Consider the following 17,814-nt stretch of genomic DNA (forward strand, 5'->3'; position numbering starts at 1 on the left):
TCAGTGATTATTCCTCCACTTAGTGTATAAATTAAATGTTCACCTTTAATAACAAAAGAATAAAAAATTAGTTATTGGTTCTTTTTTAAAAAAACAGCTTTATCGAGATATAATTTACCAACTAAAAGTATACAATTCAATGGTCCTAATGTATCTGCAAAGTGTTGCTGCCATCACTATAAACAATTTTGGACATTTCATCACTTCCAAGAGAAGCCCATACCTTTATCTATTATATCAAATCCCTCCATTGTCCCAGCTCTAAGAATCTCCTAGTCTATTTTCTCCCTTTGGATTTGCTCATTCTGAACATTTCATATGAATGAAGTCATAATATGTGATCTTTTGTATCTAACCTCTTTCACTTAGTGTAATATTTTCAAAGTTCAGAAATGCATCCTTTTTTGTGGCCAAGTAGTACTCTATTGTATTATATTCTGTTTATCCATCAGTTAAGAGATACATGGTTTATTTCTACCTTGTACTATTATGAATGAAACTGCTTAAAACATTTATGTCAAAAGTTTTGAGTGAATGTACATTTTCGTTATTTGGGAGTATATCCCTAGGAGTAGATTTGTGTCAAACAGTATGTTTAACTTTTTGAGAAATTTCCAGACTATTATTCAGTGGTGACTGCACTATTTTATTTTACCAATTGTGTATTTTGCCATTTTCTCACTAATACCTGTTATTAACTATTTTTTTAATTGAAGCTATTCTAGTTGGTGAAAAGTGGTATCTCATTATGATTTGTATTTGCATTTCCTTGATAAATAATGATGGTGAACATCTTTTCATGTACTTATGAGTCATTTACATATCCTTTTTGTCTCTAAGATCTTTTTCAATATGACTCTTTGTCTTTTTATTATTGATAAGTAAGCTCTTTGGCTCTTTGATCCTGATTAAGGACATTTTTTTTCAGAATGGCCCATGGAATTCCTTTGGTGCTAGCATTGTTTATTGAAGTAGTTAAAACAAAAAAGAATTCAATACCCTGAGAAATTCACAGAGCTTAGGAATATCATCAAATACTGAAAAGAAACAAACGTATAGAATCTTCACCTGTTTCATTTAATTATCTATCTGGATAGTACAAAATAGGTTTACCTTACAGTGTGAACCCAGTATACCTCCAACTGGATCTGACTTGGCAGGTGTGGTCCTGTTTGGTGAACACCAGATACACAATTTTCAAAAAATATTTTTTTAGTTGTTGATAGACCTTTATTTTATTTATTTATATATGGTGCTGAGAATCGATCCCAGGGCCTCACACATGCCAGGCAAGTGCACTACTGCTGAGCCTCAGTCCCAGCCCCCAGATATGCAATTTTTATCTTTGTTTATACTTTTTATTTCTTTTGTTCTCAGTTATCAAGGAACAAAAAAAAAAGTTGGCTTTCATTTGACAGAGGTTTAACTCAGGGATATGTCAACCTTTTAATTCTGTACTTCAGTTAAATCAATCGAAACTTTGGCTCTCTCAGTCTAACGTTTTGATGACACCATGCTAAATAGGACTTTGAAAACAAGCATCTTCAATACTGTAAATGACTTTGCAATAGGTAAGAGATAAATTTCCCAGTGGAACTAGGCCTTCCAAGAGCATCAGCATCATCTTTTCTCTTCCAAGAAGCTATGTGGTCTTAGTTGGATTTGGAAACAATATAAACTGTATTTGTATTTGAAATTTAGGAAATCTTCTGGAAAAACAACAACCACCACAAACCTCTGTTTGTTTTGAGACTGGAGCAAGAGGAAGTTCTGAGTAGGTCTAGTCTATGATATTCAACTTGTATTACCCAGTGGATCCAATGTTGTCTGAAGTGTGTGTGCTGTGGGTAGTCTCTGGAAGGTCTCCATAGGGTTATCTCAGAAGACTCATATTTTTAGAACAAAGTATGCCCTTTTGCAAGCATGTACTATTCTTTCAAGCAGTTCTGTCACTGGCTCAGTGGGTTCTTGCGCTTTCTGTCAGATGAATCAGATAATGGCAAAACTAAGAAAAATACAAGATTATTTTTTATTATCCAGCATAAGGCAGGGCTGCAAATGGAAGTTAGGAGTACCAGGCTGACTCCAGTTTTTATACAGGGTACCTAGAGACCCAGACTCTTGATGCCATCCCATGCAGAGGAGTTGTTTTAGTTGGGTCTGTTCTTTTCTTCATCATGCCACTTCACGTGACATGTGTCTCATTACCATCTTAAGTCTGTACCCAGGGGTGTGCTTTTGTACTAAGTCCATGGGGCAAAGGTAAATGTAGGTTACTTTAGTGACTATTCTATGAATGTGTTTCCCCCTCTCTGCCTGGAATTTGCTTCTTATCATTCGGGAAAAAATTCTCTAGTATTAATTTCAGAACACAGGGCACACTATTGTCCTGTTTCAGTGGATCTGATTCTGGTGACCTTGCCTTGTCTGGTTCTGGCTTCTTGGTATTTCAGCTGACCACGTAGTCTCAGAAGGCTGAGCTGACTCCTTAACCTCCTGTCTCTAGATGAATATGTTACCTACAAAGCCTTGAAGAAAGGTCCATTTTTTAACTCCTAACTTTCTGGCACATTTGATGACTCTATCAGACTCAGAGCTGGCTTACCTGTCTCGGTTCCTGACTCCTTCTGTATTTTAGTCAGCATGCACACCTGGGCCCCCTTGGTCTGGTGTTTTAGTGCCTAAGCAAGGAATGCTTTTCCCAAGAATTATAGTAAGGATGCGATTGAATTAGGAAGTTGAGACTACTACTTGGGAACCTGGAGCCAGGAGCCATTAGAAATTCAATTGATGTTTTAATTATCAGTGAACCTTTCCAACTGGGGTTCTTGCCAAATGTAAGGACTAAAGCAAGGGAGGATGGAAGTCCTGAATTTAACTCATGATAATTTCAGAAACAAAGACTAAATTACAACCTATTACTCCCTTCCTTAATGGTAAATAAATGTATTTATGTATTTTGAACTGACTTCCTTTGTCTTTCCTTTTTATCTGTCTTTCTACTGAACACAGGAAATGCAGGTGAATATTGTGATGGGGTTGAATGAGTGAACTATGAAGAGTCAATGAGTGGCCAGAGACCCTCAGCCAGTGCTGAGCCGAGGAATTCATAAGAACCTATATGTATGAGGAAGGGGTAAGCAGTTTACTGAAATGCGAGCACAGTGACATCATATAGACAATGCATTTTTTAAAAAAATTTTTATTTTCATGTAAGTTTGGGGACAAGAGTGTAAGTGATCATGATGGGAGTTAACTGCAGCCAGCATCTGTCATGTTTCTAGTTGCTGGTGCCCCAATCCCCTCTTTCAGTGGCACCTCCATCTCCCTTTTGGAGTAGCCTTCCTTTGTGTGTGATGATGAATGGAGCTCTGGACCAACTCCCATTGCAGAGACTCCTGGGGGCAGCCTGGCCCATCCCCTACCTGACTAACCAAGAAGTGGACATTTAATATAGGGTCAGTGCATGAACCTGGGGCCCTTGAATCTTGAAGCAAACCATTTAAAGTTGTAAGAGATGACCGAAGGTCATTTCACAGTGGTCACTGAACAATGTGTCAGAGACATCTGGCTCCTACTACACCTTCTGTGCCTCTTGCTGTCTATCTGCTTTCTGTGTTGCGTTATTTACAGTTCTACATTCAGATTCCTTGAGGGAGAGAATATAATTGGGTTGGCCAGCCACCATCTAGCAAGAAATGCCCCCGTAGGGTTCATGTCATGACATTTAGGCCACTGGCCAACATTTTCATTTTGTTTCAGGGTGAAGGATCTAGCTCCAGTCTCGCTCATTTCTTTGGCAAAGTCACACACCACCAAGTCGCATGACCCATAAGGACTTCTATGAGAAGCGTCCTGCAGCTTGTGAGGAAGGGTGATTTGCGGAGGCCCTCTGAATTTCTCAGAAAAGGGCAGTATAACTGGCCTGTGTCTTGCGTGGCCTCATCGGAGCAACAAAAAATGTTCTGAGGATTTTACTTTCTTTGTCAGTGAATTCTAGCTACTATAAATCCCTCACATGGTAGCCTCTGAGAGCTTTTACAAACATGCTCTGGGAGAATCACAACTAAAGTTCAATCCTCTCTCTCCTTACCTTCTTAACCACGATGGCTTATTACCTACGCTTTAAAAAGCTCCAGTTCCAGTCCAGGGGCTGTAGGTCACTGCTCCCTGGTTTTGTAGGACACTCCACAAAGCTACCAATTGTATCCTCTGCCCTTGAAAGGAAAGCAGGGACAGCAAACTAGACCCTTATGAACAGGGAGAACTTAGACAAGGAGCCAAACAGCCTCGCAGAACATCCATTGCTGTGGGTGAGCAGGACGATGGGTTGGGTGTTTTGTTCTTTCTCAGAACAAGTGATTACTTGTCAGAGTGATGACAAATATCGGTGAAGCCCTTTTACTTTAATTGTGGTGCTGGAATCTCAACTAGCCTGCCTGCTGCTAGTTGCCATTCATGTTCGTTATAGATGTTGCAAATCAGACAGTCCCTCTGTGGGTGTCTGGCAAGGGTGCAGAAAGCAAAGACTGCTAACATCTACAGAGTTAAGCCATTCGAGGAACTGCACCACTAAGCCACAGAGTCTCCCTCTTCTTCGCTTTCTGGGATGAAACATTAAAAAGGCTCCCCCAAACATTAAAAAGGGAAACACTAAAACACCATGTTCACCTCTCAGCATAACAGGAATAAACCGCTCACAGGCAATTTGTTGGTGAATATTAACTGTGACCTAGAAAAATACAACCATGGTAATGTCTTCTCCTACACGTGTAGCAAGAATCTCCTTCTTTTCTAGTCCTCTTTGTCATGTCTCAAACAGGGTCAAAGGGATCTAGCTTAATAACATGCAGGAAGTGACCAGTATCTGTGGGGAAGAGTAGTCCTGCTTGATGGGTTTCCTTGGGAAGAATCGAAGGACCTAAAATTGGGCTCCAAGACTCCTAGGACCTGAGGGGCCCAAAAGAGCCCCGATCCCCCACCACCCAATGTATTGAGGAATCTCAGAAGAAGGCACTAGAAGATATTTAGGGCTGGGAGAGGAAGGTAGAGGCTGAAACGGTGAAGAGGAGGAAGACCCAGGCCCACTTGAGGTTGACTTCCTGTGGACTGATAGGCAACTCCATGCAAAAACAAAACAGCAAAGCAAAATAACCACCTGCAAGATGATTTTATCCAGTTTAGCAAAGTGCAGAGGAACCTTGTATGCATACTTGCAGGTCTTCTTTCAGTGAAGGAGTGGCTGGATTATGGGCATCAATGCATTATGGGCATACCTGAAGGATTGTGTGATTTTGCTCATCTTTTCTTGGCTCCCTATTAGGGAATTTAAATACAACTTATATTGCAAGAAGGCCCTGTAGGAGGGGTCCTATGCCCATGTACTCACTGGGATTTTTCATGTTGCAAAGAACATAGGTACCATCAAGTTATTACCTCTCACCAGGTAGAAATACATTCTATAGAAATAACATCAAATAAAGAGGAAACAACGCTCTCTCTGAAGTTATTCAGCCAGGCAGCCCAGAGAATTAGAGCAGTAGTAATCACTATTCAAGATATAACTATAAATTATAGTTAAGTGTCCTCACAGTGGCCCCAAAGCAACTCTGGCATTTTTCTCCTTATAGAGAAGCATTTGTTGCTTTTGTATGTTGGAGACATGACTACTCTAATTCTTAGTCTCTAATATTTATGTTGCTCCCTTACTTTGGTGGGATAGGTACAGATGGTAAGAAGATCCTATATGGAACCTTTTTGCACAGGAAGATCCAATAATTGCTGCTAAGTGAATTTATCTGGGGCTTAAGGAAGAGTATCCAGCAGGCACGTCTCTTTCTCATCCCTTCTTGCCTAGTCTGTCCTCCCTCCTGCTACTTCCTAAGTATTACGTACTGAGCCCACTCCTCTAACTCGTTGCAGAGAAGCTACCCCTGAACCTAATACCAAAGCACAGGGATATACCTGTAACCCTTCCCTAAAGATGCCATTCTGCTATGGATGAATGAATGCATCCTCCCCAAATTGGAATTCACCCTCATGACCAATGGGTGCCCGAGAGAGCTGCCTTGCCCTTTCTGTCATTTAAGAACACAGCAAGAGAGTACCATCTGTATAGCAGGAAGAGAGCCCTCGCCAGATAACGACCCTGCTAATACCTTGATCTTGGACTTCTCAGCCTCTAGAATGGTAAGAAATAGATTTGTATTTGTCTATGATCCTCCCAGTTATGGTGCTTTGTTACAGCAGCCTAAGTGGACTAAGATACACTTTCACAAGGGAAAGGTTGAGCCTTTTCATTTGCTTCTCACAAAAACCTGTGAACTAGACACAATTATTATGCCCATTTTACAGATTAGGAAAATGAAGCTGAGCAAGATTAAACCACTTGCCTAAAGTATCATGCTATAAACTGACAGAAATGAGATCAAAAGCCATGTTTATCAGGTAGGCAGAAGATAAACTTAAGGCGATTACACATTGAGCAATCTAGGCTAATATAGTACCAGGGATTGAACCCAACGGGGCTTAACCACTGAGCTCACATCACCCACCCTTTTTTTTTTTTGATATTTTGTTTAGAGATAGGGTCTCACTAAGTGCCTAGGGCCTCACTCGATTGCTGAGGCTAGCTTTGAACTGGGGGATCCTCCTGCCTGAGCCTTCCAGTCTGCTGGGATTACAACTGTGAGCCACCACTGCTAGGAGCCACTGCAAAGTATTACATTCATATGGAAATTGGGCTCCTACTGTTCACTTAGGCCCATTTGGGGACTCAAGTTACAAGACTCCTGGAGAGTTCCCATTGGTTGGGGAAGGATGGTAGGAGGGTGTTCCGGGGGAAGTGGAGCCCCCCGTGTCCGGGAGGGACACACGTGTGTGTGGACCGGCTTGTTAGGGGGACGCACACGGCCTCTCACAAAATAAAACTTTGTTTCAGTTCCATCTGGCTTGTGTTTTTGTGCTTAGCCGGATTGCAGCATCGCAAGCCGGCGTGCACTGACAGCGACCCGCGAAAGCGCCCAGCAGGAAGGCAGCAGGTGAAAACAGCAGCGGGCAGAAGCGGAGCCAAGGCTCACGCGGCCCCCGCCGTCCAGCCTGCAGCATTTTGGTGGCCCTTGTACGGGGAACGCCCAAAATTTATAGGTGAGTGATATCGCTCGCCCCTAAGGAAAGGCGACAGAATGGGTATTTTTGTTTTGATTTATTCTGCTTTTATTTCAGGCTCTCTAGCCTTACAATTTTTTCAGGCGAATTGGGAAAAATGGTTGGCTCAAGGTTTTAAGTTATTCGGCCCTGAGAAAGAAAAAATTGATATAATCATTTTTCTCCTCTCCGTTTCTGTTTCATTCTGTTTTGGCTTTCTTCTATCCTACCTTATTGGGTTACGTTACCTTTATAGTAGATTAGAATCTAGTAAAAAACAAACCGAAAGACTGTTAAGTAAATTGTTAGAGGTCCAGGCTATGGCAGAAAACTTATTAGGTCAAGCAAAACAAAAGGTCCCTCAAGCTAGTCAGACAGAAGAAAAATTGAAGAAGGCAAGCTTAGGGAAAAAACGGCCCTCAGATAGGGAGGCTAGTACTAACTCCGTTCCATCACCAGAGGGCGTAATTCAACCAACAGCTTCACCTGTAGCTGAGCAGCCCTCAGTTTCCATAGGTGATGAACAGAATCCTGAGGCAGGACCCCAAAAGTTAGCATGCCCTGTAGTTGAGCGGGGAGAAGAAAGGGAACGAGTTTACCGTGCCTTAGATTTCAAAATAGTAAAGCAATTAAAGGAAGCTGTACAAACCTACGGACCTGCCGCTCCCTTTACTGTCAGAATGGTCGAATCTATTACCAGCTGGGACTTAACACCAGAAGATTGGGCTAGCGTGTGTCACTCTGTGCTAAATGGAGGACAATATTTATTATGGAAAATTGCCAATGAGGAATTTTGCAGGGAGACAGCTAGGCGAAATGCAGCAGCAGGTTATCCTGAAAGAGATTCTCAAATGCTATTGGGGAAAGGACCTTATGAGGGTCAGAGGCAACAGATTAGATATGATCCTGGCGTATACGCTCAGATCACTATGAATGCAATTAAGGCATGGAAAACTTTGAAGGGACAAGGGGATTTACAAGGTCAACTATCTAAGATAACACAAGGAGTTAATGAGCCCTACGCTGACTTTGTAGCTAGACTTATTGAAACAGCCTCTAAGACATTTGAAAATACAGAACAGGCAATGCCATTTATAAAACAACTGGCTTATGACCAAGCAAATCGTTGCTGCAAAGAGGTCATTAGACCGTGGAAACATGGAGATTTAAACACATATATTAAATTATGTAGCGACATTGATGAACAAGGACAAGTCATGGCAGCTGAAGTAAAACAGGCTTTAGATACCAAACCAAAAACATGCTATAATTGCAATCAGAAAGGACATTTTAAAAGAAATTGCCCCATAGGAGGAGGGTTTAACAAAGCTAGGTATCAAAGGAGTAGAATCCCGGGTATTTGCCCACGATGCCATAGAGGGAGACATTGGGCTAATGAATGCCGTTCTCAAACCACCATAGAGGGTATTCCGTTATCAAAAAATGGACAAAGACCAAGTGTCTACCCACAATATCGTGGAGAAAGGTATCAGGCCCCGTTGTCAAAAAACGAATTGGAGGGCCCAATGCCCCGGGGCCCAAAGCCACAAATATACGGGGAAATGGAGGAACCCAGCAGCACCATCAAGGTAGTGCCCAGGACGCACTATCCATCAGATCCCTCATCAGACAAACTAGAGGGAGCGCAGGGTTGGACATCTGTGCCTCTGCCAGAGCAGTATTAACTCCAGAGATGGGAGTTCAAATCATTCCCACAGGAATAAAAGGACCTCTTCCCCAAGGAACAGTAGGCTTATTATTAGGACGCAGTTCTTCTACACTAAAAGGACTTATGATAAGTCCTGGGGTAATTGATCCCGATTATGAGGGTGAAATAAAAATTATAGCCAGTTCTCCAAGAGGTATATCCGTAATTTCATCAGGAGATAGAATAGCACAGTTATTAATAATACCCAGCCTACATGATGAATTTTCCAGTTGTAATGTAGAAAGAGGTTCCAAGGGATTAGGCTCCACAGGTGTAGATTGGGCTATGCTTTCTTTAAATTTAGATTCTCGCCCAATGCTAAAATTAAATATTCAAGGACATGATTTTAATGGGCTGCTGGACACAGGTGCTGACCTCAGCATCATATCTCGTCAGGAATGGCCAAAGCACTGGCCATTGCAACAAGCCACTCAAACGCTTCGAGGCCTAGGAGTGGCAACTAACCCCCATAGAAGTGCTATGGTATTAGATTGGAGGGATCCTGAAGGATGTGAAGGAACTATACAGCCTTATGTATTGGACCATCTTCCCATAAATTTATGGGGACGGGATGTCCTAGATCAATTAGGATTGACATTAACAAATAACGTCAATTCTAACGCGCCCACTAGTAGGGCTAAACAAGGCTTTAGAAAAGAAAAAGGATTAAGGAAACAAGATCAAGATATGATAGCACCAATTCAAATAGATCAAGAAATAAATAAACATGGATTGGGTTTTCAAAAAGGGCCACTGAGACAATCAAAATTACATGGAAATCAGAAAGACCAGTGTGGGTTCCTCAGTGGCCCCTGACTAAAGAAAAGATACAAGTAGCCCATGATCTGGTCAAACAACAATTAGCGGAAGGACATTTACAACCTTCCGTATCTCCCCATAATACTCCCATTTTTGTCATTAAAAAGAAATCTGGTAAATGGAGATTATTACAAGATTTAAGAGCCATTAATAATGAGATGGTTATTATGGGACCTGCTCAATCAGGGATTCCCCAATTGTCTGCTTTACCAAAAACCTGGCATGTGTTAACTATAGATATTAAGGATTGTTTCTTTTCAATTCCAATTCATCCCGAGGATAGTCCACATTTTGCATTTACTATCCCTGCACTAAATCATGAAGGTCCTGATCAGAGATATGAGTGGAAAGTTTTACCCCAGGGGATGGCGAACAGCCCGACTATGTGTCAAATTTATGTTAATAAAGCAATCCAGCCACTTAGAAATCAAAATCCTGAACTACAAATATTTCACTATATGGATGATGTGTTATTAGCACATAAAGATAAGAACACATTGCTAGAATGTTATGCCACACTTACAAACTTACTAAAAAATTATAATCTAGACATAGCAATAGATAAAGTACAATTAAATTTTCCAATTAATTATTTAGGAGTTTTATTATCCTCAACCATGGTCCGTCCACCAAAAATTCAAATACGAGTAGATCAACTCAAATCACTTAATGACTTTCAAAAATTATTGGGAGACATAAACTGGATAAGGCCTTACCTAGGCATACCAACAGGAGAATTAGGACCCTTATTTGATATCCTAAAAGGTCCATCAGATCCAAATTCACCCCGCATGTTAACGCCTGAAGCAAGAAAGGCATTAAAAATCATTGAAACATATATGGAAAATATGCATTTGGATAGAATTGATATAAGTTTGCCTTTATTATTTATTGTACTACCAACAAAAAATATTCCTACAGGAGTATTTTGGCAAGAAGGTCCATTATTGTGGATACATTTATCGTATTCCCCTAATACTATTCTTACTAGATATCCTGAGGCTGTAGGACAATTAATACTCAAAGGGATAAAAGCAGCGAAGGGAGTGTTTGGGATTTCTCCCAATAAAATTATTACTCCATATACTATGGATCAAATTGATGAGTTAGCTAATGAGTTAAATACTTGGGCAATAATCATGTGTAAATCTAGTGTCTCATTTGATAATCACTTGCCATCTAATCCCTTGTTGTCCTTTTGGTCTAAGCATCCTGTAGTTTTTCCTAAAATGACAAAAAAAAACCCTATCATGAATGCTCCAAATATATTCACTGATGGGTCAAACAATGGTACAGCAGCGGTAGTTACCCCTGATCAAACTTTTACATTTTTAGTACCCAAACAATCAGCTCAAAAGGTAGAGCTCAATGCAGTATTACAAGCTTTTATGATGTTCAAAGATTCTGTATTTAATTTATTCTCTGATAGCCAGTATGTAGTTAATGCTATAGCATCCCTTGAAGATGCTGGTAGGATTTCTCCTTCCTCTACTGTTTTCTCTTTGTTTTCTGCTATACAAACTCTAATCTGGGACAGAAAAGATCCATTCTTTATTGGACATATCAGGGCACATACAGGGTTGCCTGGAGCCCTTAGTTTGGGTAATGAACTAGCAGATAAATCTACACATGACATACATATTTTCTCCACAATAGAAGAAGCTATAAATTTTCATAAAAGGTTCCATGTCAATGCTAATACCTTACAAAAACGTTTTAAAATAACTAAGGAACAAGCCAGACATATAATAAAACAATGTCAAAATTGTGTGACATTTTTACCACAAGTTAATCTTGGAGTCAATCCTAGAGGACTGATACCTAACCATATTTGGCAGATGGACGTTACACACTTGCCAGAATTTGGAAAATTAAAATATTTACATGTTACAGTTGATACTTCTTCTGGATTTTTAATGGGCTCCCTTCATGCCGGAGAAAAAACTAAAGATGTTATAGCTCATTGCTTACAAAATTTTGCCACTGTGGGTGTTCCTAAACAGTTAAAAACTGATAACGCTCCTGGTTATACGTCTAACTCTTTTAAACAATTTTGCTCATCATTTGGCATTACTCATATAACAGGAATCCCATACAATCCACAGGGTCAAGGCATAGTTGAAAGAGCTCATCAAACTATTAAAATGTACTTATTAAAACAAAAGGAAGGAATTGGAAAAGGGTATATATCCCCCAAAGATAAACTTAAAATAACCCTTTTTACTCTAAACTTTCTAAATTTGGATTCATCAGGACTTAGTGCTGCGGAAAGACATATGTATCCGAAAAATGTACATAAGCCTAAGGTACTTTGGAAAGATATTCTAACAGGACAATGGAAAGGTCCGGACCCAGTAATAGTCTGGAGTCGGGGCTCCGTCTGTGTTTTTCCACAGGAGGAACAGCAACCAATTTGGATTCCAGAGAGATTAACTAAAACAATTTCTACAGAAAAAGAAGATGATTTGACTCAAATCCATAACAGCTGATATCCAGAGCTCCAGCTTGGCTATTCTTACATCTACAACAGTGATTTACCACGGTGCCTTTTTCAATATCTATTTTATTATTACATTTTTCCCACATCATAAGGTTCTATTTTATTTATTTATTTATTTTCTCTTTCTTTTTGAGCTCATACAAACCTAGGTTAATGTTTTTCTGATCAGTTTTATTTTTTGACTGTGTTTTATTTTTTTTTTAACTGTAAAGTTTTTAAACATTGCAATGGAGATTTCACCTAGGTATAGCTACAAGGCCTTTATTTACTATTGTCTTATATGTTCTATGTTATGTATGCACTGTTTTGTGTTGTATGTCTGTATGTGTGTATGTCCATATTTCATTTATAAGGAGCGCTCATGTATAAATAGATATAAATGGATCCAAAAAAAAAAAAAAAAAAAAAAAAAAAAAAAAATCACGTGACTTATATGGTTTAATTTAAATTAGGTAAACAGCTGTTATAAATTTTGCTTTTAAAGGTGGTTAACAGATCTGTTTGTTTACTTTCACCTTTCCTTTTCATTATATTTAACAATTCTGTTCAAGATAATGTCTCTTTAGCACCATGGCCAGAATTCCCATCTCCATCCCAATGCCGGTGAAGACTAAGATAAAACCAAACTACAACTTCTATGATAGCTATCACAGTAAACTATATAAACTGATACATCAATCAATATAACTTAATAAGTATCCTCAATCAAGGACTTAATTTACTTTGGGAGAAAATGGACATATTGACAGACTCCTCCACTTTGAACTGCTCAATCAAGGACTTAATTTACTTTGGGAGGAAATGGACATATTGATAGACTCCTCCACTTTGAACTGCTTACACAACTTGCCTGGACTATGTATCACCTGTATGCATTGTGCTCTATTTGTTGATACAGTGAATTATGGTAGTGCTGAAATATCTTAGCTGCTGTGTCACCAGTGTTACTGTTCTTCCTAAGGAGCCGTCAATTGGCTTGGTGTCGTGGCATTTCTGTATCTTCCTCCCTTCTACTAGTGATGGTCTAAAACTTGGGGGCCAACAGAGGTGAGGCAAGAACCTCACCCCCCCACTGGCACCAAGGTTAAATTTGGGGGCCAACAGAGGTGAGGCAAGAACCTCACCCCCCCACTGGTGCTTAGGCCTATCCACAAGCATGGCTATGCTAGACCGGTAGTCAGTGACGGGTTGATCTGATTACAGTGGATTCAACCTAAGACAGGAAACTGACGTGTAAAAGTCAGTTCTCCCATGACGGGTAAGAACCACATGTTAAATTGGACAACCTACCAGGCACGGTCCCTAGCCACATTGCCATTGCTTAATTAAACAGAAGGGGGCAGATGCTAGGAGCCACTGCAAAGTATTACATTCATATGGAAATTGGGCTCCTACTGTTCACTTAGGCCCATTTGGGGACTCAAGTTACAAGACTCCTGGAGAGTTCCCATTGGTTGGGGAAGGATGGTAGGAGGGTGTTCCGGGGGAAGTGGAGCCCCCCGTGTCCGGGAGGGACACACGTGTGTGTGGACCGGCTTGTTAGGGGGACGCACACGGCCTCTCACAAAATAAAACTTTGTTTCAGTTCCATCTGGCTTGTGTTTTTGTGCTTAGCCGGATTGCAGCATCGCAAGCCGGCGTGCACTGACAGCGACCCGCGAAAGCGCCCAGCAGGAAGGCAGCAGGTGAAAACAGCAGCGGGCAGAAGCGGAGCCAAGGCTCACGCGGCCCCCGCCGTCCAGCCTGCAGCACACCACGCCTGACCAGAGGCTAATATTCTACCTGCAACAACAGCATCAGGGATTTCGTTGGTGGATAGGATGTCATCACAGCTTATCTCTGGCATGACCTACTGCAGTGACACCAACCCACCCTCTGAAATGTACAATATTGGCCTTCATAGCAAGGAAACCCTTTATTTTACCTCTAACTCTTATTTAACGGGAGCTACTGAACATTTTCTTAAACCTATTGAGAAACTCAGTAGATTTTACACAAATACTGAAAAAAAAAAAGGCAAAGGTTGACCAGCACAGTGGTGTATACTGCAATCCCAGCAACTGTGGAGACTGAGGCAGGAGGATAGCAAGTTTGAGGCCAGCTGTAGCAACTTAGAACTTAATTTAGCAAGTTCCTGTCTCAAAATGAAAAAATAAAGAGGGCTGAGGATGTAGTCAGTGGTAAAGCGCCCCTGGGTTCAATCCCCAGTACCCAGCCCTCTCTCCCCACACATAAAAAAGGAAAAAGAGCTATGATCATATTTAGGAACCAGAAAAGTCACTAAAATAAATCATAGAATCCTCACAAAACACAATTTTCTCCTCCATGTGACCAAATTTGATATCTTATGTTCAAATAAAATTATTTCTTTATGGTTCATAAGGTTTTCCTCTTCTTCTGAGTCCCAGCATCAACTGACAAACCAAAATAAATTCGGTAAAGAGTCTACAATTTTATTTTTCACAGCTTTGAACAAACAACCACTGAATTTTTTTAAATACATATTTGACATGTTCATGGCATAAACTATAAAGCAAAAATGATTCATGGACATTATCAAAGCATGTAAACAGTTTTTTTTTCTCTTTGCAGACCTTTGATGTTCCTTATGTTAAAGGACACTCATGTTTTAGGTGTATTTTAGATTATAAAGGCTGGGGGTGTAGCTCCGTGGCAGAGCATTGCTTTGCATGAGCGAGGCCCTGAGTTTGATACTCAGCATCCCCAGCCCACACACTGTATTTTAGATCATAAATACCTGTATTTGTACTAATTAAAATTCAGCAAATATTTGTTCAATGTGTACACTTTGATGAATATTGTGATAATTTACCTCGATTACAGTACTTAATTCAAAAAGCTACATTGAGAGTAATCCCAGCAACTTGGGAGGCTGAGGAAAGAGGACGACAAGTTCAAGACCAGCCTCTGCAATGTGGTGAGACTTTGTCTTAAAATAAAAAATAAAAAGGACTGGGTATGTAGCTCAGTGGTAAAGTGTTCCTGGGTTTAATCCCCAATACCAAATACACACACACACACACACACACACACACACACACAAACCACCCCGAAAAAAAAAAAAATTTCAACACCTGATAGAATTATCTTTTTAAAAATTATTCAATACACAATGAGCTTGTTAGGGAAAATACAGCATATGACATATATAATATGTATATAAATAATGTACATATAATGTGTACATTTTATATATATGAAGGAAATATATATATATATACATATATATTAATTAAAGTGTGTGTTATGTGTGTATGTAATTTTAGTCTATACCTATACTTTATGAAAAAAAACATAGACTTTACACAATTATGCATAGCTTGTTTAGTGAAAATGACCAAGCATTACAATTTAGGCTTCAGGGCTCAAATGTGAAAAAATCACACTTTAAAAAATCTTTTACAAAGGCTTGTATTTGGCATCTAATATGGCTCAAGCACTTCACCATGGTTTCAGAGGGTTAAAGAGTAATGCAGATGTCATCAAGTATTGGTTAAGTAAGAGACGGGGGCTCTTGGACTCATCTTTCATTGCTCTTGGCAGTGGCCAAGAATCTGAGTTGGTGACCCTGGATATACTCAGAGTTGATTTCTTTGGGAATCAAGTGCTGTAATACATCCAGTGCCTTCCCTTCTCTCTTAGCAGTAGAAGCCCATGTCACAGTGCATCCTCTTCAGTGCATTGCTGTGTCCCTGGGGGAAAAAGTGCAGGAAGAGAGCTCTGGAGGGACATCTCTTGAGCCCGTCTGTCCCAGATGAACAGAAGGACCCTCCCCACCCCCCGCCACTTGCCACACACATACACTCGAGAAGCTGGGGTAAGGAGAAAGACAAACTAGGAATATTTATGTGGTTTCTGTTTTTATGACAAAATAGGATAATACTTAAAGTAAAATTTCGCCTAGAAAGGTTTGGTAAGATTTTCATGCTCAGGTATGACAACACCTGACCTAAGATCTGCATATATGACTTTCATTTAAAAAATCTAAAATTTTAATGAAAAATATATCAATTGTCCTAAATAGAAAGAAATCCGAAGATTTGATTTATGCCAGTCTTCAATGTGATTCAAAATGAAAACCAAAGTCAGATTTCTCAACCATACATAGATGATTGGTCATATGGAAAATATGATTAAAGAATCCAAGGAGGTGGGCATGTTGATACACGCCTGCAATCCCAGAGATTCAGGAGGCTGAGGCAGGAGGATCCCAAGTTCAAAGCCACTTAGTGAGGCCTTGTCTCAAATTAAAAAAAAAAAAAAAAGAAATATAAAGAGTTGAAGATGCAATCCAGTGGTTAAGTGCTTTCTGGAGCCACTCTCTAGTACCAGAAAAAAAAAGAAAAGAAAAAAGTAAAACAGAAAAAGAGAATGCAAAAGCCCACCAAATAAAGTGTTCCAGTTAAAAGGTATTGTGGTTTTGAAATCAGAAAGACCTGGGTTCCAAAATGAGCTTCATAACTCAGGTAGAGTATTCAGAATGCAAATGCCATATCAGTCTTTCAAGGCTATTGTGAGGATTAAAGATTTTTTTCATAATGAACTTACCACATAGTCAGTGCTCAACAAATGATAATTGCTATATTAAAGGCATTCAAGTGTGGGAATTCTGCAAAGTCTTGTATGACTCTCATTTATTTGTTGGAAATCTTGCAGTTCCAATTATTTACCTATGTAACCTAATTTCCCACATGCAATGTAAGCATGTTCTTTTTTTTCTCCTACTTAGTGGAAATTAAGTCATTTTAACACATTGACTTTTCAACTTCTGTAAAGATAAGAATTTTGATTTTAGCTTTTAAACAAAGCCCTTCACATTTCAAATGATACAAAAGACATGCATAAATCATATATTTGATATATTTTATCTAGATTTACTAATGTTTTTTTTAAATTTAAAATTGTGGACCAATAAGTGAAAAACAAGGAAAGACATGAATGCAGGTTTTATATCAGGTGCTTATCAAATTCCTACTAAAGAGAATAAAGGGTGCAAATTCTTATGTTAGTTTTCTATCTTTGAAATTTCCAGTTGAATTTCATCGGGAATCATATTCCAATCCTATCGCTGCCACAGAAATGAGTATTTGCGGGAAGTAGTGGCACACACCTGTAATCCCAGCAGTTTGGAGGCTGAGGCAGAAGAATTGTTACATTCAAAGCCAGCCTCAGCAATTTAGCAAGACTGTTTCAAAATAAATAGTAAAAAGGATTGGAGATGTTGTCAGTGGTTAAGCACTCCTGAGTTCAATTCCTGGTACCAATAAAAAAAATATTTGAGTATTTGACACCTGAGCCTGTTTCTCTTCTGAAATAAATAATAGAGGCTATTAGAAATTTATCCACAAACTGTTCCTTAAATTTTCTCCCCTCTGAATTTAATTTTTAGAAATTAGTGAGCTTTGTTGGTACATTCTCCTGGAAATTAGTGAGAGATTATATAATTCTTTTTAGCTGTATCATGGATTCTGGGCTCTGATTTAATAGGGCATCTCTCCTGACCCCATACATGTTCACTGGACAATAAAGGCCAGCTCCAACTGCTCTTTGGGAACTTCTTAGAACAAATGGGCCAAGGACCTGAACAGACATTTCTCAGAAGATGATATATAATCAATCA

The sequence above is a fragment of the Ictidomys tridecemlineatus genome, chromosome 6 (genome assembly GCF_052094955.1).
Source record: "Ictidomys tridecemlineatus isolate mIctTri1 chromosome 6, mIctTri1.hap1, whole genome shotgun sequence".
NCBI classification, from domain to species: domain Eukaryota; kingdom Metazoa; phylum Chordata; class Mammalia; order Rodentia; family Sciuridae; genus Ictidomys; species Ictidomys tridecemlineatus.